Genomic DNA, 26,470 nt, shown 5'->3' with positions numbered 1-26,470 from the left:
AGGGTGTTCACTAATCTCTTGAGAAAGATAAATAGTGGATAAAGTACTGGACCTGGAGTAAGGAAGAACTGAATTCAAATCCTCAAAAAATTATTAACTATGTGATCCTTGGGAATTCACTTAAAATCTCTCAGACTCTGTTATTCCCATTTCTAAAATGTGAATAGTAATAACACCTACTTCATAAGGTTGTAATAAGAATTCAATATCCGATAATATATGTAAATCACTTTGCAAATTTTAAAGTATTATCATTATTGTCCTAAAAATAAAAGAAAGACACTGAGAACATAGGTGACACCTATTCTCTTGGTGTCCTCCATTTTAATCTTTCACAGGTCCTGTTCAAATCCTGTCCACATTCCCAAGTCATGAAAAAATTCCCTTTTTCATGCAGCAAATGAGTGAGAACTCTAAGCAGTCAGTGAAGGTCTAGACCTGTTCTATACTCTTTTATAGGAAGTCATAGCCATACACTTATAAATAATTGTGCAAGAATACATATATATGTATATGTGTATAAAATGAGTAGAAGTATAAGAAGGATATATACACACACTTACAAATGTGGACACACATGAAGACACATACATGTTTTCTATATGTACACATATATACTGAATTCTCACATATAAACTACATATATTTATAAATTCATATGTATATAACTATATATATATATATGAATGCATATTATTAAGGGGCAAAAATATGCATAATATCAAAAGGCAAAGCAAATTGAAAGTAAAAAACCATTGTGTTATCTGTCAGACAGGGTAAGTGCATTATTGCACAAGATATTTGTTGGCTTAGAGAAATTACACTGGAATGGATGAACTACTGCTCTGATCTAGTGAAGCAATTCTTAAAGATAATTTAAGTAAATTCTGGAATGATAGTTATAAAATGGTTATTAATGAGCACAGACATGGGAAATGCAATTCTAACCATTGCAGGGAGAGGTAAGGTCAAAAGAGGGGGTAGAGATAACATTAATGACACAAAAACATTGCCCTTCACCATGGGATGTAGAAATATGTATAGATAGATCTAGATATAAAGATAGAGATAGAGATAGAGATGGAGATAGAGATAGATAGAGATAGATATGGATATAGATACACGCATACATGTACATGTGCACATGCACATACATATACATGAGCGTGTATGTATGCATATGCACATACACATGCATGTGCATGTACATATACATAACTGTATGTATGTATATATGTGTGTATATATGTATGTGTGTGTGTATATATATATATATGTATGTATATGTATATATATGTTATCTGTCCCTATAGGGCAATACCAATAGCTTAGAATTCTAAAATGGTGCCCCAAATAGTCAAAGAATCAATCAAGAAATAAGTGCCTGCTATGTGCCAGTGACTAGAGATATAAAAATTGGAAGAAAACATTCCCTACCCTCAAGGACTATATATGTTTAATTATGTTGGCTTTGTCCTCTCTTTCTTTCTCTCTCCCTCCCTAACCATTTCTGGTCCTGTAATTCCATTCACAAAGGAAATTTGTGATAGAAACTCCCCCCCCCACAATTACTAGTAGTAGTAGTAGTAGTAATAATAGTAGTAGTTGAAGTAGTAGTAGCAGTAACAGTAATAGTAGTAGTAGTAGTACTACAATGGCTGCTGCTGCTGCTAATGCTACTATTACTACTAAAAGTAATAATGATAATAATAATAATAATTATTATTATTATAATTATAATTCACATGATACACATCCCCAAGCCATGAAAAATTTCCTCCAGCAAATGAGTGAGAATTTCAAAAGCAGCCATCAATGCAGATCTAGGTCAGCTCTGTCCAATTTGACAAAAGGACACACACATAAACACACACACACACACACACACACACACACACATAAGCTTACAAATAATTTTCTAAGAATAATTATATATGCATGTGTATATAAAATATATAGATGTATAATACATAATTATATATACTTATGTACTTACAAATTATAAATTTACATACTTGTAAATTGCTTATCTCTTTTGATGCAGTAAAACTAGGAAATAGAGATCATTATTATTTATTATCCTCTTTTTTACATAATGGGAAAATGAGGTTGAAATAGTATGACTTGCCCATCATCACACAGCTAATTATTTAAATGTCTAAACTCAGGCTTTTCTTATTATAAGCCCAGCTCTCTTTTCTCTGCACCATCTACCTGCTACTTTCTCTGTCTTACAATTTTACAGAGTTCCCTGAGGAGCAGAGATTTTAGGTGACTTACCTGTGATCACAGTTATTTGTCAGATGCAGTATTCAAACTCAGGTGTTCCTGATTCCAAGACCAACCTTATATACCTCATATCTCATTTTCTCATCTTTTTAGAGAGATCATAAATATGGAGAGTTATAAAGCAGTTTGTCCCATCTTAACAATGTCTACAAATTGAACAGAGAAAGTAGCATTTTAGAGTATTCCAAGCTACTTTACATCCTAGCAACAGCTTTTTTGCCCAAGTGGCTCCCTGAAGACATGCTGTCAGCCAGGAACATTATTTTTTCCCAGTGTTGCTCAGGCTGAAAAGTCTGGTTTTACAGTCTTCCCTTCCCTGGATCTGGATCTGGCCAGAGGACCTTTATTCCTGCCAAATTATAAATGAGGCTATTCCATTTCTCCCTGGACTCCCAGCCTTTCCCCATCAGTTATGGTCTCTTGACCACACAGCTTATTTTTTAAAGTTTAAATCTTGATTTAAAAATCTAATTAGGTTTTCCTTGTCTCAAGATGTTGGTTGGTGTCCTCTGTACCAGACAGAATGTACTCTCTAAGTTCTAATTCCTTGAATGTACTGTTTGCCAGCTATTTCTCATGAAAAAAGGAAACAAGCAAAATTTGTAAAGACCTTAGAGATTTCAAAGTTGAAAGTCTTTCAGGGTAAGAAAAGGAGAATACTTCCATCCTGTTGAATTGTAGTTGATGATGCATTTTTTTTTCCTATGACATGCTTACTTTTTGTACATCCTAATCATTGCAGATAGAGCAATATGTTTCTAATATTTTGGAAAATCATAGGGAATAATACAATTAAAAAATAAAAAAAAAATCATGTCCTTTGTTGCAATTAATCAACAAACAATTATTTCATACCTATTATGTACTTTTGTTAGGCCCTGTGCATGGAATTACAAATATAAAAGAAAAAATGAAAATCCTGTACTCTTGGAATTTGTACTCAGTGATCCCACTACAGATTTTTTTTTACTCCTTAAGGAATAAACAAGAGAAAAAAAGTTTTAAAATTGACCTAGTAATATCTTAACAAAAAATTGGAAATAAATTAGGTTTAATGATTGCCTGAAAAAATTGTAGTATGTGAATGTCAAGGAGCAATTCAGTGGTTCAAGGAGTAATGATCATGAGAAATTTAAAAAGAAATGAAAAGGTTTGTAAAGTGATACAGAAAAAAAGGAAGCAAGAAAAAATTATATTCATCAACAATAATGATATAAAAGAAGACAACCTTAAATAGCAGCAAAACTGTTATTAAATACTATAAATCATATTAATATTTATGAGTCAGCAACTTAGCTTAATCAGTCCGCAAGCCCCTGCCCAATTATTTGTATTAAATAGACATAATAGTATCATCAGAATATGCTACATTAATTTTTTTGTCATTTGTTTACCTCAAATTTTAGACATTTTATAGACAAGTGTTATATTGGGGAACAGAAATAATAAGAATAATCTACCAATATTTTGCAAAAAGGATTAAATGTCCAGACTGTATAAAATCACCTCAGTCCTGTACCTTGGTTAAGACCAGTTCATAAAGCCAAAAGTTTACAGAACAATGAAGGAAAGGAAAATATTACTATGCTTTACCCAATTTAAACTTTAATTCAAGGAAAGATAAGACTTTATGCCTCGGTCACATGAATAAAAAACTGAAAAAGATATCAGGCTTAGAAAGAAGTAGGGTTTCCTTATGGATGGGGGACTCAGAGCTACTCTACTTAGCTAAATCTATACTGACCTCAGTGCTCAGGCTAATGTGTCAGGCAATACTATAGGCAAGTGATAGAGCTAGGGGATAAAGGACTGTTTATCTGAAAACCACAAAAAAAGCTTGGTACTTAATATACCCTGATGAACAGAATGAAGAACCTAACCACTAAGGTGAATTTGAATTTTCATAGGGTCTGATCCTTTTTTAGTGACCAAGATCAGGTTAATGGTTAGCAACGCCACCTGGTGGATAAAACTTTTAAAGTATGATTAATTTCATCTCTCTAACTAAGCTTTTGACAAGATTAAAAGAACTGAGCATATCTCCTATTGAGTCCTATACCTGTTCTCTGAAAACAGTAGCATGAATTCATATAGTAGTCAAAAACTTAAGAGACATATATGGAAATAAAAGGAAAAGCAAAAACTTAAGTGTGTGAGTAATTAACTCATCTCTAAGACATTAAATAATTGTGAGTTGAAATTTGCTCATTTTCTAGTACTGTCAAACAAACTGCATACCATTCATTTACTTTATTGATCTCCTGATTCCAAGATAAAATTGAAATTTTAAAAATACCATGCCTGAACACTCATATAAAATGAAAATATACTCAGTTTTCTAGCTCTTCACAAGGATTTAATTGGAACCAAATATTGTTTACTTTTTTTTTTGCACAGACAAAATAAAGAATCAGTAGAGTTTTGAGTTTTACTTTGAACATATACATCATTTCTACTTTTCCCTTTCCCCCCCTCCTTACTACCATATTAAATATCACCAATGCTGTTGGTAAGACAAAAAAAAAGTTACCTTGGTAAACAGATTGTCGTTTTCTTTCTTCTTTCACAATAATGTGTACTTAGGTTATTAAAATTATTTTATTAATTGGAAAATAATAAATTCCATTTAGAAGATCAAAAAGTCAATACTATTAAAGGAACAATTGGAAAAATGTAAAGGAAGGAGGCTTATCAGTATCAAATTAAATTATGTTATAAGGCAGTAATTAGCAAAATATTTGGTACTGGCCAAGAAAAAGAAAGGCAGATGAAAGTAATAGAGTAGATCTAGTTCCCTTGAATTCTACAAGTAAAAATACTTAAGATTTTGAATTAAAAATTCATTATTTGGTAAAAAAAGCATATTGGGAAAACTAGAAAACAGTATGGTAGAAACTGGACATAGATAAATATCTTATACCATTTACATAGCAAAGATCAAAAGAATACATGAATTAGAAGCAAAGAGAGATATCACAAGAAAATTTGAAGAATACATCCTACTTATTATGAAGGTAAACATTTATGAATAAATAAGAGATAAAGTTTAAAAAGGTATAAAATAAATAATTTCAATTGTGTCAAAATTAAAAGTTTTGTACATATTAAACCAATGTAGTCAAGATTAGAAAGAAAGCAGAAAATTGCGGAAAATTTTATAGTTTTTGAATTAGCGGTCTTGTATTTCAAATATATAAAGAATTTTATCAATTATCTAAAAATACAAGTCATTCTTTAGCTGATAGATGGTCAAAGGATATGAACAAGAAGCTTTCAGATAAAGAAATCAAATTAATTTATGGTCATTTTAAAATACTCTAAATCATTATTGATAGAAAAATGCAAATTAAAAATATCTTAACACATTTTTTTAACAATCCAATTGTTATAATGATTGAAGAAGAAAGTGATAAATGTGAGAGGAGATGTGGAATATTTGGGACATGAATTCATTCTCAGTGGAATTGTGATTGGAGAGCAATATGGTATTATATCAAATGATTTATTAAACTGCCTAAAACCTTTTATTCAACAGCATCACTAAAAGTTCTATTTTCAAAGATGATTATGGAAAAAAACAAAAGATCCTATATATTTTAAAATATTTATAGCAGGTCACATTATAATGATAAAGACCTGGAAATTGAAGGAATTCCCATCAGTTGGACAATGGGTGAACAAGTTATGGAGTATGTTCTTGATGGAATACAACTCTGTTATTAGAAATGATGAGCTCATTAATTTGAGGAGGGGAAAAAGGATAATTTTTCACAAAATAATGAAAAGTAAAATGAGAATTAAGAAAATGTTGCATGAAATAAGAACTATATTGTTTTAAGAACAACTCTGAACAAATATGTCATTTTGACTATTACAAATATCCAAATTAACTATATATATGTATATATATATATGTATATATAAAAGGAGTAACAAGTTGTACATGATAAAGTTATAGTTTCATGTACATCTTCATTAGACTGTGTTATGAAAATATTTAATTTATTTGAAAAATTAAGAAAATGAATAAAATTTTAAATAATGTAATGTTCACAGCCCACTGCTCCTATTTCTTTTTCAAATTCTTGCACTTCTCCTTTTCTCTCCTCTTTCCTCTTGCTTTCTTTATCTCTTTCTTTTTCTTCTTCTTCTTTTCCTTCTTCTTCTTCTTCTTTTCTCATTTTTAGAAAAGGTGAATGACTAAAGGAAGAGGCATAGGGAGTTGTAGAACCACCTGCATGGCCTCATTAAACAAACAAATTCCACTTTTTTCCTTTATTATCTGAGAAACTCAGACAAAAAATGTAGTTATTTTTAGTCTGAATTATCTTAATCATTGCAACTGTATAGACATGACTTTAGTTGATTAAATGGAATTCTTCATCAGATGATGATTTCTTTCATTTTGATCACCTGAGATTGCTAAAAAAAAGTCTGCTGAAAACATCAAAGGAATAACCAACTAAATAAGGAACTCAGATACAACACTTTTCCCCTCAAATGCATGTAATTATTTTTTTGTTGTACCAACCCATGTCCTCTGGCCCCCAAAAGAGATTTTTCAAATGACAAATCTCATCAAACCATTAAAAATTACTTTACTTACCTCAATGTTTGTTGTCCTTTCCTCATGCTAAGAGATAAAGGTCAGGGTGAACTAAGGAAATTAAATACAGATTAAATGTTTTAGAACTGTCACAAATATCTCTAAACCACTAAACAAGCATAAAAGATTACTCATTCTGTGATTAGCTAGAAAATGTTAATAATTTTAGGAAACATATATGTATTATCTTTGCATTGTCTCTTTTTTGATAATATGTTAATACAACTTCCTACATTTATCAAGTCACCCACTTCTCTTATTTCCTGTTTAACAATGGAATGCACTTTCTATCTCCTATTCACTTCTCTATATTCACTTAATTAAGTGGTTTACAGATGTAGAAAGACAACATAGTATATTGTTTTGAGTGCTGTTCTTAGAGTCAGGAAGACCTAGGTTTGAATCCTACCTCAGGTACTTGATAGTTGGGGAACCACAGGAAAGAACTATGAATGTCTGATTTCCTTAACTCTAAAAAGGTGATAATAAATAGCACTTATTACTGAGAGCTGTCACAAGGAAAAAATATGTCAATCATTAATAATTTAGTCAAACAAAAAACCATTTATTTAGCATATATTTCTGCTAGGCATTGTGCTGGATCCTTGGCTTATAAATATGAAAAAAAGCAAGTCATTGCCCTCAAGGAATTTACTGTGTAATTGAAGAAGACAAAATACACACAAAAGAAAGTTGAAGGAGGAGATAATTAGCATGGGGGAATGATGGGAAAATTCAAAGGAGTTCCAAACCATAAAAACAATGAAGCTGTAGTTGGCTTGGGTATGCTCTTTAAATGGAGATTTGGGAAAAGTTCATTGTTCCATCTGTCAATCAAAGGGGCAAAATGTCCAGATAAGGTATATGTACTTAGGCTGACCCATTCATGCAGAGGGTGAGATTCTTGATGATGAAATTCTTGGGGGGAATGACAGAGAAATTCAAAGAAATGATTCTGGTAGGAAAAGAGACAGACAATTGCTGGATGCTGGAAATACAAAGCCTCTTGCTTTGAAAACTTTCAATATTTCTATAAAGTTATAATGAGCAATAAACACTCTCTAATCCTTATCAACCCTCATAAAGGTAGGTTAGTACTCCTCCATTAGAATGTAAGCTCCTTAAAGGCATGGAATATTTTGTTTCTCTTGTTGCATTACTAATGCTAATGCTAATGTTAATCTATCACATTGTTTTGATCATGATAGGTGCTTAATAAATATTTACAAAATTGAAAATTGAATCTTCCAGTGGATGTGATTCTAATAATATGTCTTTTGCTATAAAAGGGTTGTCTGCTTTGAAAGAAATATTTCAAGCCAGGACTAGCAAGTTTCTGTCCACTGAGAGGGAAAAGACTTTTATGTTTAAATATTGTTGTATCCTTCCTTATTGGCCAACATTGGTTATCACAGAAGCTGCTCAGTTGGCAAATGAAGCAACTTATGAATCCTTCCAATTTCATGGCAGAACAAAACAAAAACAAAAACAAAGCTATTGTACTAATTGCAGGTGAAACACTGGATTCTGTGGCAATAACTAAACTTAGAGGGTCACTTAGACATTAAAGAATGCCCTGTACTTCGGCTCCTAGAGGGAAGAGAGACAATACTATTAAGTTAGATAAAGATCTCTGGTGTTGAATATTTCCTTCTATTTGACTAGGAAACCCATAAGTCTCAGCCAAAAATAATAGTGATCAATAGTTAGTCTTTTGGTGAATTTTAAAGCACTTAGGTTTTAATTTGAGAAAGTTGCAAAATGCACAAAATCTTAGTCAGAAATAATTAGATGGATCATACATGAGAAGTATGCAGCTTTCAAGTTACTTTTCACATGACATGATTTTTATCACTTGTCTATCAAAAGAAGAAAAGAAATATTATTAGAAAGAAATCATTCTGTTTTCCAGTATGCCATTACCTCTATTTTTGATTTGTTACTTTCAGAATTTAATACACCTAGGATAATTGATTCATCAGTATGGTTTTGCCAGAGGCAGTGCAGATTGCAACACCTCTCAGGAAAGAATATGCATTCATTGCCATGGTAAGAAAAAGCTGCATAATATGGTGACTAACTTATTAGTTAAGAATCTGTAATTTAGGTAGACTGGTTCTCACTCAACAATCTGTGATTGATTCTGTACTTGAAACCCATCCAGCTTAGTATAAATGGCTGTCTTGTGCTCTTAATATAGCTTATAAGAATATAGGATTACTCCATCTATGGTTGGCAGACACTTGGAATTTGACACATTCAAATATTAAATCAATCACTTAAAGATACATCAAAGAAGTGAAGCTCTTTCTTAATTTTTTCTTTCTTTTTCCCTTAACATTGCTCTAGAATGAAATGAGATTTCACAGCTTCATTTTTCTCTACTTTGCAAAATCTTATGAAGGCCCTGAATTGATTCAAGAGTTAAAAACACCATCTACTCTAGGTATTTAGAAATCATTTCCACTTCTAATGGTGGATTAGTAAAAGGTATAAGTCATTAAAGCTCTTTGATTATGGTATGTCCTAATGGATAAAAACACTGAATAGGGAATACCTGAATCTGAAACTCACTTTAGACACTACCTGTGTGGTCTTAGGCAAATTACCTTCTCTGAGATCTAATTTCTTCATCTATCTTTAGTAAGACTGGTGAACTCTCTCCATCCAAATAGGCACTAACAGGTCAGGTTCTCAGAGCTTGGTTTGGCAAACTTTTGAGAGTGAAAGAGTTCTTTAAGTTACCAATTTAAGTACTCTCCCCAATATAATCATCAATATTAGGGCTCTAATATGAATTTGTTTATATCTCCTCCACATTACTGATAACCATTAAAAATCATTCAATTTTTACTAATGGATATTTACTTAAAAGATGCTATAAGAAAAATAAATACAAACATCCCCTACCTGTGGGGGAACTCTTCACCCCTCTAAGTTTCAGTTTCTGGGAAAAATGAACTTAATTTGAAAGTGGTTGCTAACAAATATTTACCCCGTCAACTTCACTTCTTTTTCTTCACATCTCGGAGGGAAACCTTTATTAAGGGAATGTAGGTCAGTTACACCCCCTCTCCCCCAAGAGGACAGGATTAGCCAATAACCCCAATTCAGTAGCAGCAGGAAGTCAGGACATTGAGGAGAAAGCCTCAAAACCAACCAGCATCTAGGGCCCAGGCATGTCCTTGGCAGGCAGATATTAAGTGCTGTGTGAAGTCTCTGGGAGTAAGCATGAGCTAACTGGCAGGGACTTGGATGCACAAGTTCTTCCTTCAACTCAAGTTGCTCTGCTGCAGACAGAAGGTCACTTGGCCAAGTCCTCTGCCACAGCCTTCCCCACCTTGTCCTTGAAGTAGGTAATCTTCTACCATTCAGACTTCAACTCCAGACATTCATAGTATGGAACCTCCACCATCAGGAGACCTGCAGCCCAAAGGTGGCAAATGGCCATAGCAAATCCACCCAGTAGATCCTTGCTGTGGCTGGTGAAATTTGGAAATTCCCAATGCAGGAAAACCAACTTCTTGGCCTAAGGGGGCAAAGGCTGAATTCCAGCTGGCTGAGTCAGGTGAGGTGCCAAGAAGTTCTTCACAGGCAGACGCTGATTGTACACATCAAGAACCAACTTTGCCTCCACTTCTCAGTCATGCTGAGTGTTCTCTCCAAAACAGGCCATGTCCTCACTCCCCAGTCACCTTTTTGGTATGTTCTGCAGATCTTTCTGCATGGGTATCATCCTCCTGTTTGTGGAATGTTAGGGGAGGAGGGCGACTATTGGCAGGAATGGCCCAGTGTACTCTATGCTCCAGTAAAGCACTTGCATTGATGTGGATCAGCTTCTGACAGGTGTTTTGGTTCTGAGGAAATTTGCCACCTAGAAACTGGCTGTGAAAGTTATGGAAAAAAATTTCTTGAAGCTGAGTCTTCTGTACTTGCTTTAGTATACACAGGGACCACACCACATCAACTTGCAGGGAGGGGTTCAATTTGGCCAGCTCTGGCTCCAGCTTCCCAACGTACCAAACTGAACTGCTCTCCTTGCTCAGGATGGAAGTTCAGGCAAGCAAATGCCAGGATCATGTGGCTCAGCTGGAGTCTGTTGAAGCTGTCTGTCTTGTTCAGGATGTACTGGGTAAAGGCTTCAAAAAGAGGCAAGTTGAGCCACTTGAGGAAGGCAAAGGATTTGAAACACTGCATTATATCACTGGGCATCATGGTGGATACCTGGGGAAGCAATTCAGCAACAAGCTTTTGGAATATCTGGGTTTGGAAGTTTAGTTTTCTATAAGCATATGCAAAGTCAATAAGCATTCCTCTTGTCAGGGTAAAAGGTTTCTGAGCCACGTGATAGGAGATAGCTCAAAGTAAGGGCACTGGCTGCTGGTTCTGAGAAGCCAGAGTCAGCATCACTTTCTGTAGGTCCTTAGGGCCAAATTGCTCTGCCAGCTCCAGGGTGTCAACCAGCCATCCAGGGAGGTTAACTAGCTGGGCAGTTGCCATTCTCTTCTTGTCCTCTAGATGGTCCATCTTTGCCTCCTGCCCAACTTTGGTCTTGAGGAACACCATGGTGCAGCAGTCCTCAATCTCTGTCCAATGTCACTCCAAGTACAGTGATAATTCAGTCAGGAGCTCTTTTGAGGAGTGCCCTTGCATGTAGGGGATGCTCGTCTCTGCCAGAAAAAAACAGGTTCTTATATTTAAATCAGCAAAGCTGCCACCACCAAACCTCTTGCTCCACAGATCAAAGGGGCTTGAAATTCTTGGGAAGTTGTAATGTATATAGACTCTGGAGCAAATTCATAAGGGTTCCATGCCGTATTGAAGATACATGACTATCCACAGTACAGAAGAGCTTCTGAATTTAAGCATCCTTGGTGAGTCAGTTCTTGTCCTGGTGCTTATCAGTCAAGAAGCTAGACAGTTTAATCACCATGAGAGCACCATGGTGATGGTGCAGCTTGTGTTGACCATCAAGCAAATATAGCACTTGCTCTGGAGTGGTGGCATTCTCAATCTGTTGGTCAGCTTATTGAGGCCATTATTTAAGAGGCTGTCCAAAGTAGAGGCAGTGGATTCGTGTTAGGCTCATTCTTAGGTATGACCATTATATTTCTGGTGTCTTTCTTCGACTATCAAAGTTCATAATATTTTTTCACCTAATATCAAGAAAGAGCAAATGTAATAGGGATAGAAATCCAAAAGTAATATGCTTTCAGGTCACAAAATACCCTGGAAGGTGAAAAAAAGGGACCAAGGTCTCTCTTATTCAGATATAAGTTTTCATTATTTCTTCCCAGAACCATCATCAGAAAAGAAACACTCCATTGGGGTCCTTGGTATGCACTGTCAGTTCAGGTTCTGTAGTTAGTTAAAAAGATTCAAAACATCATACAGGAGGTGAGCAGAAAAGTAGATAATCATAGTACCTGTATTCTGAGGAGAAGGTCTCCATTACATGTTATAAAAGACTTTCATAAATAGTCTCACCACCATGTTCCCATATATTTTAGTAGGAGGCAAAGCCCCATGGACATGTTCTGGGGATTGGATCTCCATCAGTTAGTTCTTTTATTACATGCAAAGTAAGAACAATCACATTACTTAACTCACAGAGTTGATGTGAAGATCAAATGAGATAATGTATATAAAGTCTTTCTGAACCTGACATTAAAGCAATATGTAAAAGTGAGTTATCATCATCATCCTCATCACCACATCATCATCTTCCTACATAAAGTATATAATGTTTCAGTTCACAAGTTCATAATAAATGTATTAACAGGTTTTAAATTGTTTTAATAGATTAATGACATTGAGATATTCTGGAATAATGATAGATAAAACTTTTTAAATTATCAGGTTTTCCTTATATTTGATAATTTTTGAGAATCTTCCCAATTTCTCACAACTTGCTTTTTCATTTGTTCCTTTATTAGTTGTAATCTCCACAATAACTATTGATTCAGTAGGTAGATATGCACAGAGTAAGTTATATTGTAATGTAAAACCCAAAAGGAGATAGTGATCTTCTAACAAGGAATTCAGTAAAGTAGCTTGTGGCTATCTTAGCTATTGTGGCTAGCATTCTTGTTTGGTTTTTTTTTTTAGGTTTTTGCAAGGCAGATGGGGTTAAGTGTGGCTTGCCCAAGGCCACACAGCTAGGTATTTATTAAGTGTCTGAGACTGGATTTGAACCCAGGTACTCCTGACTCCAAGGACTGTGCTTTATCCACTAGGCCACTTAGCCACCCACACTGCACCACCTAGCTGCCCCAACTTGGCTAGCATTCTTAAAAAAAAAAATTGAAAAAAGATAAGGATAATTTTATCTATTTAGTATACCATGATTAAATTAATCTTTTTTCTTACTTAGATCCAGTATGCATTTTCTTTATATATTGCCAGCTTCCATTTGAAACACTCTGATTCTGCTCAGACTTCAAACAATCCCCCTCATCCCTAATCGCACATCTGGCATTCTTTTCTGGAGACTCACAACACTGTCTTCACATTTCACAAACACCAGACCCTTGCACAGTTTGAAAATCCCTGGCTGCACCTGTCATCACTCCAGGAATGCCCTGGAAATTTTGTCACTCACAAAATGAAAGTCACATCTTCCTCAATGGTTGAAAAATACCTTTGGGAATAATTCCTTGGCAGGAAAAGTTTTTTTAAACCAATATGGGCAATCCCAGCATTTCAGTACCTCCCATTTCAGCAATCTGTTCATTCAACACTGTCTAATTAACACTTAAGCATCACTTCTCAACACCTTCATCCACTCACTCTTCAGTTGTTATAGCAAGTTTCCACATGGGCATTCAGTCAGAGAGGCACTGTGAAGGAGGGAAGGGGAGTGGCTTTGAATGTTATTATTTTTAAAGCCCCAAAATATATATATATATATATATATATATATATATACATATAAATATATATGCATGTATATGCATTTTATATATATACATACACATATGCTTATATGCATGTATATATGCATGTGTGTATATAGATATATACATGTATACATACCTACATATATGCATATATAGTCATATGTATATAATATTTTAAAATACACATATGTATTATGTATATATATAATATGTGTGTATGCATTCACTTATAAATTCCTCCCATTGTCACCAAGGCAAAGGAGAAGACCTCTTGCTCTTCTTCCCCATCCTTGAATGTTTTATGACATAAGTCAAAAAGGTCCTTGATGTAGTTAGCAAAAGGAAGGCAAATAATTCAAAGGAAAAAAAAAAAAGATGAACAAGTAGAGATTCAGAGAATTCTGTTCCCAACTAACTAAAATACTTAATGATGTAGAAGTAGTTACTTTGAAAAGAGTAATTGATTGATAAAATAATTGGAATGCCTCTGTTACTTTCAGGGAAATTAATTGGGGGCATTGGAGGGGGCATTAGTTCAATCTCCACTTGATAGTTCTTTTAACAGATATTAGCAAAATTCTCTCTAAAATGAGTGGAGTTAGTTGTACAAAAGGAACTCTGCGAACCTTTCTAACTAGATTTTAATGGTCTTTGCACATCCTGCCAAGAGTCCATCCAAAGTACAAGGCAAGCAAAATTGTCATCATGCTAATGCTTAATTGTTGATTTATTATCTCAAAGATATTTATTTTAAGTTAAAGTTATGTTGCAACAGTTATGGTTTTTATTTTTAATATGTGAATAATTAATGATTTATGGGCAAAATATTTCTGAAAAATAATGGAATAAATGAAGGCAACAGGAAAAGGAAGCTTTATGCTCTTTCTGGACCTGGTACTTAATGAATTCCAAACTAATTAGTACTCTTAGTTCAGTGTGGGAATGTGTGTGTCTTAACCAATCTAATGTTGCTAACATTGTCAAACAGTTTTATAGGAAAAAAAAAGTTTCCCTCAGTCATACTGGTTCAGTGGAAAGGGAATTGAAGCTGGAATAACAGTACTATAGTTTGAAACAGACTCTGCCACTTATAGGCTTTGTTATTTTGTTACGTTTGCTATTTTTGCTGACCTTGGACAAATCATTTAACCTTTCTGTAATTTGCTTTCTTCAACTGAATAAAAAGGAGGGGGGGGTGTGGTGAACTAGATGACCTTAAAAATCTCTGTACTCTTAAATTCAAGATCATATAATCAGATGACTGGAGCTAAAGTCCCTTCAAGGTAAAGATCTATGATAGTTTGATTTCCCTTCAATAATGGCAAAGGCATGTAAGGACCTAATACTAAGCTTCCATATGCTATGGAAGTTTCTAGCACAATAGTTTCAAATTACAGTTTTGTCTAAGGAATCAAGTGGTTCAATCTCATGCAACAAGGTGTACAGTTTACTACCTACAGCAAGGTGCGGTTTTTCATCATTGTTGTTAAATCAGTTTTCAATCATATTTGACTCTTTATGATTCCATTTGGGGTTTTCTTGTCAGAGAAACTGGAATGGTTTGTGATTTTTCTCCAGATCATTTTACACATGAGGAACTGAAGGAAACAAAGTTAAATGGCTTGTCAAGGATCACATAACTAGTGAGAAATCTTAGGTCATATTTGAACTCCAGAAAATAAGGACTGCTTCATTGTAGGACCAGCATAATATCTGCTCTGTTGCCTAGCTTCCCAGTTTCTCCTCATGTTATAATGTTGTGGTAATTACATAACAATCTTCTAGGAATAAAATTCTTTTAACCTGGAATTTGTAGATCAATATTTTTTTTTTTATTTAGTAGCAATGGTGGTGGTCTGGAACCTCTAATGAAATCTATTCCCATTGGACTTCTGGGCAGATTTTCTTTATGATGGTCTGAATAGAAATTCTAGATATGCAAATAAAAATCCAAATACATGAAAGTGTGTCAAATTATATTCCTTTCCATCACTGCTCAGTTGATGTAGTCACAGTCTGTAATCATACAAAATGAGGTGCTGAGATATTCAGAATGTGTTTATATCCAGTGATATTATATGAAGTGAGAAAATGTTTATGTTATGAAATTAAAGGAACCTGGTCCACCTATGAACAAAACATTGTTTTTCATTAGAAAGAATAAGAGTTTATGAAAGCCCATACTCAAAGCAGCTATGAAAGGTGATCCAGCCAGGCGAAAATGATGATTGTTTTTCTTTTTTATTTCACACTCCCACTTCTTTTTTTTTTTTAGTTTTTTTTTTTTACAAGGCAAATGTGGTTAAGTGGCTTGCCCACAGCTATGTAATTATTAAGTGTCTGAGACTGGATTTGAACCCAGGTACTCCTGACTCCAGGGCTGGTGCTTTATGCACTGTGCCACCTAGCTGCCCCACACTCCCACTTCTTTAAGAAGAAAATCTACTCTCCCAAGGGCAAACAACCCTTGAGCAGTTGGAAAATCAGTTCAGCAGATTTTGAGGGACAGTTGAAGAAGCAGAGATGTTCATAATAAATTTTCAGAAACATGATTCCTGATAGTATCTGCCCAGCAGTAGACTGTGAATGTTAGCTTCACAAGAACTCAGCATAGAGAGAAAAGACACCAGATTCCTCAGAGTCGTTATTGGCCTTGGTCAGTAGAGTGAAGTATATATGTACTTCATTACCATTTCAATTTAAATTTTGCCTATTCCTTCCAAACAGGTTATACCATGAGATTGTGCTCTGGGTTTATTGAGAAATGTTTTATATTTTTTATTTTTATTTTTGTTTGTTTTGGTTTTACTATACCATCTAAGTAAATCCCTTTGCTCAGAGTAAGTATTTCTATTGAATGTCGATGGAAAGCATATTGATGAGGGCTCATGAGCTACTGATTAAAGTAGTAAGTAGCTTACTATTGAATAGAACATCACAGGATAATCACTAGAATCTATGAGCAGTTCCCACAAAGATCAAACTTATGAGTACAAGTTTATATGCTAAGGAGTCTCTCAGAGGAAGAGCTAAAGATATAGAATCATTTACTCACAACAATTAAAAAAATTATATAAGATAATGTGTTAGTTTTTTGCTAATGCATTATTTTTCCCTATTTATCGACTTTATATGACTAGCACATAGGGCATGTAAGAGATTTTTGAAGCAATGGAATCAATTTTTGCCCACACAATACATAATAATCAGTACGTACAGTAATCAATTCATTAAATAACTAATTTTATGCTGTATAATCAAAAATGATCACAATCTACATATTTTACAGTCCCATTAAACTGCCTCAGTCTTATACTGCTAAAGAATTATCTTGGAAGATGTTTTATAGTGGGGGTTCCTTTCATGTATGACTTGGACTAAATGGACACTGAAGTATCAAAATATCAGATTCTATGAATCTGCTATACTATACATATTTTCATACTTTCTTTTCAGATTTGGAGATTGGAATTAATTAGAAAAACAACTATTTCTTCATTTTGGTGGTCATATCCTGAAATAGCTTTCAAAAATATATCATAATTCAGTTTCCAATAATATATTTTGATTCCCCAAAATGATTACTAAATCAATTCCCTATCTACTCTTTATAGATTTTTTTCATTTCAATATGATAATGATTGATGTTCATTTTCTACTATAAGAACTACTTTTCAAAGTTATAGATAAATTCTTCTATATTGCAGTTATAGATGGTGGTAAGGGAATATTTCTACCCTTAGAGAGGAAATTTATATAACAAAAGGCAATTTCCTAAGTAGCAAGTATGTTTTTTTAAATCTTTGGAGTGATAGATGAAAAATTCCTTTTTCTTTTTATATTTTACTATGGTTTACAAATCATAGTATATGTTTCAGGAAAATAAATAGAACATAATAACTCAATAAATATAAATAGCAATGAATAAATTCAAAGAGAATGGAAAATAACTTCTGAGATTGACTTGGAATTTTTAAGAAAATAAGGAGCAAAAATATTCAAAGCAGCACTTTTCGAAGTTATTTTAAAAAATCCTCAGAAACATGGGCCCTCATTCACCAGGGAATGGGTAAAAATTCTGTGAGATATGAATTTAATGGTGTATTATTGCATAATAAAAAACCCCTTTGTGAGTAACATAGGGAGTGAGAGGTAGAGAAATTAATTTTAAAAATAAGGTGGGAGATTGATGGCACAGATATGAAATGTTGCATGTACTTTGAAATGAAGTCACTGTGTTATTACTTTTACATACCTGTTTTACTTTGTTACAAGCAACCTCTCATGAAATGGGAGTAATTTATAAATATATCTAATGTTAAAAATCACATATATAAAACTGAAAGAGAGGAGATTAGGAATTCAGAGAAACATGGGAAGTCATGAGCTAAGAGAGAAACCAATAGAATACCTATTATGAGGAATAATATAAGAATTGACAGCAATAGTATTAAAATACACATGCAGACAAATATGCACATACACACATATTTGAACTCATAACAAATTACATTACCAAACTTAATTCTGAGGCCAGATGACTCCAGAAATCCAATATAATACATATGACTGACATAGTGATGGTGATGGTTGGACTTGACTATGTTTCTTTCTTTCAAGAGAGGTTTGGGATCTCGGGAGAAGGGTATATGGGGAAATGATTGTGATGTAATAAACACAAAGCTGTTATTAAAATTATATTGAAGAGAAAAGAAGTAGCTGATAAGGAGCAGTTAACAAGTAAATCAACCACCATTGTCTACTTAATAGAGTTTGTTTATACTGCATCTCATCTTACCTTTGCAATAGTGCATAATGCAATCAAATTAGAATGTCCTGCAATCACAATCAATTTATGCTGTAATCAAATTTTTTTCTAGCCAACTCTATTTTCTTTATCATTGTTCTCTTATCATCATGAATACAGTCTAAACATTATTTAGCAGATGATGATGATGATGATGATGATGATGATGATGATGATGATGATGATGAATGCAACCTATATTCACAGATTCAAATCATAAAATTCATGTCTGGAAACAGAAGTTAGCCTGGGCCTACATGACAGTAAACCAATGATTTGTCAATAATAAATGAGTATATATGATTGTCAGTTTTGTTTCCTTCACAGGAAAATTGGGAGTCTTCCATGACATATTTCATCACTACTTGTAAAATGAGTGGAGTTGGAGTAAATATTCCCTTTCATCCCTTCAAATTCTAACAGTCTATGATTTTCATTTATTTTAATATCACTGTGTGTTCTGTCTATTGAGAAGAGGCTTCTAGGCAAAACATTTTGCTGCGTAATAGGAAAAAAGAATCTGCTGGTGAGGGTATTAAGTATACAAGATGTCATTATAACTAAGTGGTAGAGTGTGAATCAGGGAAAGGTTAGTGGGAGAATGTGGAGAATTTGAAGGACTTTGCAAGTCAAAGGAAAAAAAATCTTTCTTGTTCATCTTAATTATCCAGGTAGTAAGCTGAGTGTTAGAATCTGGTAGGACTTGGGGGAAATGCAATTGTCTTTGGTAAATTTCAGATGTTATGCAGAAGCAGAAAATGGGAGTAATGTCAGCCAGAGGAAGAAACAAGAACCAGGAGAAGAGAGAGAGTTACTTAAAGGGTTAGAAAATATGGGGTTAATTTTCAGACTCAGAGTCTCACAGAATTGAAAAGGAGGGACCCCATCACTGATCTATTTCTTTTTTTTAGGGTTTTTTTTGGAAGGCAATGGGGTTAAGTGGCTTGCCCAAGGCCACACAGCTAGGTAATTAAGTGTCTGAAAATGGATTTGAACCCAGGTACTCCTGACTCCAGGGCCGGTGCTTTATCCACTGCACCAACTAACTTCCACCATTGGTCTAGTTCAACAAGATCTCTCATCCCCCTTTTTGTGAAAAACTTTTAGAAGATAAAGTTAGTTTAGAATACGTGGTCCCAACCTTCCAAGATCTTCCTTTTTTTTAATGGAGAAAAAATAAACATCTAAACGAAAATTATGGCAGACAGGCAATAGAAAGGAGGTTAAAAAAAACTTGGAGATCATATGCTCTAATTTGTTCAATCATTTTCCAATGTATGTGCAATCATTATAGAAACATACATGCATATATGCATTATTACATATCCTTAGTCACTCTTTTAATGTACTCTTTTTCTAATTCTTTTGTTTTTTTCTTTTTCTTTATTATTTTCCTTTAGAGTAAAACATATTTTTTTACCCAAATGCGTGCACACGCATGTGCACTTGCATGTGTGTGTGTGTGTATGTGTGTGTGTGTGTCTGTATTTTCCTTCCTTTGATCAGTTCAGTTGATAGTGAAATTCAAGTGGTCAGTCAATTCTTTCTTCCTCCTTCTTTGTATAGATTACTTTCTACATATGCTGATTAAGTGAGATGATTTTATCTAACCTTCCTTTCCTTCACCTTTTTTCAACCATTTTCTCCCTTTTTTTATCTATTTTTAAATACATATGTTTCATATATATATATATATATATATACATATTTATTTAAATTTTTATTTGTGGAATAAAATAAAATTCTGTAGTAGCATAATAAAAAGAACATTTTTATGAAACTTTTTGATAGTTGATATTAGATATTTTTATTTTATTTATTTATTTTCATCCCTATATACACATGTATAGTTTTTAAGTTATAAAATTCCCTTCCTCTCTTCTTTTCCACCATCCTTCCCTCAGCAGCGAACAGTGAGGTTAGCATTGTAAGAACATATTTTGATAAATATGTTTATGGAATAGTAATTTTCAGTATGAGGAATTAGGATTAAGGGAAAGAGATACATAAGAGATAATTTTTATATAGTGTTTATCAGATTCTGAAGGGTTGTTTGTGTGTGTGTGTGTGTGTGTGTGTGTGTGTGTGTGTGTGTGTTTTGTTTTTCTTCCTCTGGATGAGAACAATATAGTCCATAGCCAGTATAATACAGTTGAAATATTTTGAATATCTAATAAAGTTATCATATAATTTCCCCTCCTTTCTTCTCCTTCCAAGTTCTACCCTCAAAATGGCAACCATTAGGCACATACACACACAAATGTATATGTACATAAAATTATTCTATACATAATTGTTTTTATCAATTCTTTCTTTGGATAGATAGCATCTTTCTTCATTTGTTCTTTATTTTAAATGTGTATATTTATAATAGTCAAAATGACTTAATTGCTCAAATATTTTAAAAACAATATTGTGGTTACCTTATACAATATTTACTTTGTTCTGCTCATTTCATTCTTCACTATTTTGTGTATTTTCATGCCTTTCTAAGATCATTGAAATAGTTCATCATTTTTAGAACCTAATAGTATTCTATCTCTATCACAATGATACTGTTCAGCTGTTAAACTATTTTCCAATCTATGGGGATTCCTGCATTTTGCAGTTCTTTGCCACTACAGAGAAAACTGTAACAAATATCCCATTCACATTCAAAGCTCTAATTACTATTTGTGAATTTCCCTTCATCTTATTTTTATTCATCATTTTCATTCTGTCTCTCTTTTTAACCTATTTCTATTGCATTATCTTCTCTCCCCTATTTTCTCACTACCTTCCTGTGTTCATCCCAATCCTCTCCTGCACTTTGTAAAATCCCAGGCTATATACTCTTCTAAAAGTTCATTCTCTACCCTTTCTCCAAATATTCTTAATTCTCTACATTTTCAGAAGACTTCTATATCATTCCAGCTGTACACATTGTTTATTCTTCAATTAGGATGAAACTATGGTTCCAATATCACCTGCTTCCTCTCTACCCCCAACTCCACCTTCTTCCTCTGTTTTAGTTCATGAACCATTTTGTTTCTATTTACCTTTTCCTACCCAACTTTGTTTTTTAAAATCATCCCATCATATGAAATTTAGCCCCAACCTTTCTTTAAAACCATCTCAGTAAAGCTGACAATTTTAAGAATATTGCAAACATTTTCATAGATACACTAAGTAAACAGTTTGACCTTAATGAATGCCTTATGATCAATCTTTCACTGTATCTTTATATTTGTTCTGATCTTTTATATCAAACTTTCCATTGAGTTCTGGTCTTTTTGATACAGATAGCTATAGATCTTTCAGTTTGTCAAATGCTCTTTTATTTTTCATTCAGGATCATACTCAAATTTTGAGGATAAGCTATTCTTAGATATAACCCCAACTGTTTTGTTCTTTTATAATGTTCCAGAGCCAACAGTTATTTTAGAGTAGAAGCTGCTAGTTCTTGTGAAATCTTGAGTTGTATTTCCACAGTATTTAAATTTCTTTTTTGTTGTTTTTTGCAATATTTTCTCCTTGTCCTAGGAGTTTTATAACTTGGCTATGACATTTCAGTGTTTTCCTCCTGGGAAAACAGGTGGTGAATGGCAATTTTTTTCCCTCTTTCTACTTTACCATCTTATTCTAGAAATATGGGGCAATTTCCTTAATCACTTCTAGTAAATATTGTATTCAGATTCTTTTTTTATCATAAATTTCAGATAAAGTTATAATTTTACATTGTCTCTTCAATCTATTCTCTAGATCAGTTATTTTTCAAATGAGATGTTCAGATACTCTTCTAATTTTATTATTTGGTGCCTTATAATATCAATTGATTCCTCTTTTCCAATTTTATTTTTAAGCAGTTATTTACTTCCTTAATATTTTATATCTCTTTTTCAATTTGCTTAATTTTCCTTTCAAAATTTTCTTGGATTGCTTTTTATCCTAAATTTTTATTGATCTCTTTTATTTGCTTTTTTTAAATTACTTTTTTAATTCTTCCCATAACTCCTTTGGGGCTTATGACTATTTGCTATTCATTCTTGGGGTAGGAGTGGCTTTTGTTAAACTTCACTATCTTCCTCTAATATGAACCCAGATCTGTTTTATCAAAGTAGCTAACTATGGTCAAGTTCTTTTTCCTTTGCTTATTCATTTTCATATTATTTTTAATTTAGTAGCGAATTATTATAATCACATTTTAATCACTAGTTGTAGGCGGTGTGGGTCCAGGCCAAGTCCCTATTTTGATTTCTGAATTCTGCATGGGGGGGTGCTCAACCTCAGGGTCTGCTCTCTTTCTCCCCTAACCCACCAGACACCATAGGGAAAATGTTCTTGCTTTCTGAGTTTGGAACATGTAATCACTCTTTCTTGTCCATAGTCTTGGTCAAGGATTGAGTCTGGTCAGTAATACTAGACCTGATTTCCAGAAACAGCATAGAGTCCTTTAGTTTTCTATTACTCTAATTCCTAAACTGTAAAATGAAATTTCTGAATGTGAAGTGAAAGCTGAGATTAAAATTTCTTTCTTTGTTGATTCAGTGGAGCCTGGAGGCCTCCATACTTCACAGATGCCAAACCTCAGTCTCTAGAGGGTTTATCTTTTCTGAGGTCCTCTCAAATTATTTTAGGAAGAAAATTACTTTGCTCCTTTATTTTAGCTGCTCTGTGTTCAATTTGTGGCACCTTTGTGTCTGGTTGTGGAAGGAATCTGAAGAGCCATAAATGTCTGACATATTTTGTCATTTCCCCAGAATCTCCCAAATGCATTTATTGTTTAAGATCATCAGAATGTAAGAGAATTAGCCCCAGGTCTTTTGTCTACTTAAATATCATTTATGACCCAAAATAATGATGAGGTTCAAAGGGGACATGTATCATCTCTATATATTAAACTATAAATAGTTTCTCTATAATTCTTCATTTGTGTTTTCTGTTGAACTTGTAACTTTCTATTTAGTGTTTTTGAAAGTTCCCTAATTCATTGAAGATTCATTCCCTTCAGACACTCCCAAAATGGTTATACTATATTTTGCTGTATACCCTTGGTCTAGAATATAATATTCCAAGCTCTTCCATCTTTTATGGTGATGGCTAAATCATACAGCATCTTGACTGGAATTCTCCAACATTTTAATTATATGTTTTTCTGGTTGCTTAAACTATTTTTTTACTTGGAAGTTCAGAATTTATTGTTAATGATAATAATAATAATGATAATATAGCTAGCATTTATATGACACTATTTTAATCTCATAACAATTCTGAGAAATAGGTATTATTATTATACTAATTTTTACAGATTTATATTTCTGAAAAAGTCAGCAAAAAGAGTATAAGTGATTTTCTGAGAGTGACTTGTGTCTGAGTAATGAGTCTGAGGTTGACTCCTAACTATCAGACTCACTACACCATATAGAGACCCTTGATTGTAGCTATAGTTTTTTATGACGACTGAAAGTTTTTATTTTGGCATTTATTTCAAAAGGTGATTGATGGAGTCTTTTTATTTCTGCTTTGCCCTCTGATTCTAAGAAATTTGGCAATCTCAAGATTTCTTTGAATATGATATTTAATTGATTTGGGGGAATGGGCATCATTGCTTTAAGTAGTCCAATTAAACGTATATTTGTTTTCCTTGCTCTGTTTTCCAGTTGAGTCACTTTCAGTATGAAATAGAATTTTGTTCTATTTTTTCCCAGTCTTTTGATTTTGTTTGAATATTTCTCATTTGAACATTTGTCCAACTTCCAAGAAATTTGTTACTTAGACAAAACATTGTTTGTTGGTCGTTTTTTTTTTTTTTTTGCTTCTTATGCCAAGCATCTCTTTTCTAAATTTTTGCCCCAGTGCTCTCATTTAATTTATAAAAGCATTTTAGCTTTAAAAAAGTCCCTTATTTTATCTTTTCCAGGAAAGGTAGTTGCATTTCTACCCGACCTGACTTTTTCCTTTGACAAACTCCTTGAGAAAGTTTGGAGTCAATTGTCCTCTGGATTTGTGTCTTGAATATCCCTGAACAAACCTTTAGATGATGGGATTATTTTATTGTTGTTTGTATACTCATTTTTCCCATCCATTTCCTGGTTAGTTTTGATGTTAGGGCTGAGTTCTGTATACTTCTAGGCAGAAGGTCTAGGTTAGTCACATTATTGATTTCTTGAGATATTGAGCATTGTATTATTTCAGACTCTCTATGATAGTTCAGTCTGGGAACCCCCCAAAAAATCTTGGTTACAAGGTGAAAATATCAAGGGTAAAGTCATATTACTACTGTGATTTAAAGTCTGCAAGTTTCTGACCTGGGTTTGGTTCTGAACCATAGTAAATAGTTGTTGAGCTCACCATTCAATCATCAGAGGAGTTTTGCTAATTCAAAGAGTCAAATGAATAAACTTTATTTTGGTATAGGATTCCTATGCCTATGGTTATTCCTCTATTGGCTTTATACTATACTAAAAGTTGGAATGAGACTCTGCTTGCACTCAGGGTATAAACTACACACATACTATTTGTTTCTGAATTTACTCCCTTATAATTACATAACTCAATGTCTGCAACTGTTCCCTTCTCCCAATATGCCATATTTGGGTGCAGGCTTTTTGCTGCCTCTTATTTGCCCTGGATCTATGAATTGGGTACTGACAAGCTATCAGGTAGCATCTTTTTTCCAGAATCTCAACAAAGTTGAGTCTTAGACCTCCTCTTGCCATGTTGCTCAGACTCTCCCTAAACTGGACCTTGACTGCTCATCGCAGCATGTGCCTAGACAAATGCTGCCTCCAGAGTACATAGATCTCTCTGTTTCTCTCCCTGTACTAACCTGGACTGAAAAAAATGAGTCATTGTAATTAGCAAAAAATTTCATTAGGGAAAGGGAAGGGGAAGCAAACAAGTATTCATAAAAATGTACTATGTGCTAGATACTAAGTGCTTAGACATATAATTTCATCTGATCTTCACAACAATCATGCAAGGTAAATATTATTATTAATTCCATTTTATTCTAGGGCATTTTCTAGATCCAAATGAAGGAATTTTAAGAGGAAGTTTGCTGTACTTCTTCCTGCTACTCTTCCATCTTGGTCTTGCCTTTTCACTGTCTCTTTGTATATAGACTAAGATTTCATTAGTTTTTAAAGAGCTACAATATTATATTATTTATTAATTTTGTCTCCAGATCTTTGTCAGAAAAAAATATTGTTTAGAGATTTGTCTCATACATTGTACTTGGGAAGTTTTTATTTTTAATCAGAGGGAATCCACAGCTTAATATTTTTCATTTAATTAACTGTAACTTGGCATTTTAATTTGTTGAATTCTTTTTGGATACTGATTAGGTCATCCAAAGTGTTTACCATCACTTCTATCTTATATCATCTGCATATTTCATCTATAGTTTTATTCAAATCATTGACAAATGTGTATGATGTGAAGGGCCAAGGACAGATTCTTGAGATGCTCCATCAGAATCATTCTTCTAAGTGGATATCTTAATTCATTTAATTATCTCTGAGTTCATGCAGAGTAATTTCATTTAATTTGTCCAAATGTAGCATATCAGAAACTAATGCTTTCCTAAATTTAAGATAAGATATTTCTGTCATATCCTACTATCTACCATACTTATTTTAATTATTGCTACTTGAATTTCCATATATTTGTTAATCATTGTTTTAATAATATAGAATTTTGATAGAAGTCTGTTTTATTTCCAAGCTTTATTCAATATAATTGTTCATAATTTAAGCACTTATTATTCCTAATAAGTGACACCCCTAAACCAGCAGATCCTCTCTCCTTCTTGACAATCTATCATCCATCACTGACTATTAATTAACAATCATGCCTACCAATTATCAATAGCATGGAACTTGATTGATT

The 26,470-nt window shown here is 33.4% G+C and overlaps 1 pseudogene; it reads right to left on the bottom strand.

The window, feature by feature from the left end:
- Positions 1–10,199: 10,199 nt before the first annotated feature.
- Positions 10,200–11,933, bottom strand: LOC141496424 (FAST kinase domain-containing protein 4 pseudogene; annotated as a pseudogene).
- Positions 11,934–26,470: the final 14,537 nt, after the last annotated feature.

Source organism: Macrotis lagotis, chromosome 8, assembly GCF_037893015.1.
Source record: "Macrotis lagotis isolate mMagLag1 chromosome 8, bilby.v1.9.chrom.fasta, whole genome shotgun sequence".
NCBI classification, from domain to species: Eukaryota; Metazoa; Chordata; class Mammalia; order Peramelemorphia; family Peramelidae; genus Macrotis; species Macrotis lagotis.
The sequence above is the reverse complement of the archived record's forward strand: the minus strand, read 5'-3'. Positions and strand labels throughout refer to the sequence as shown.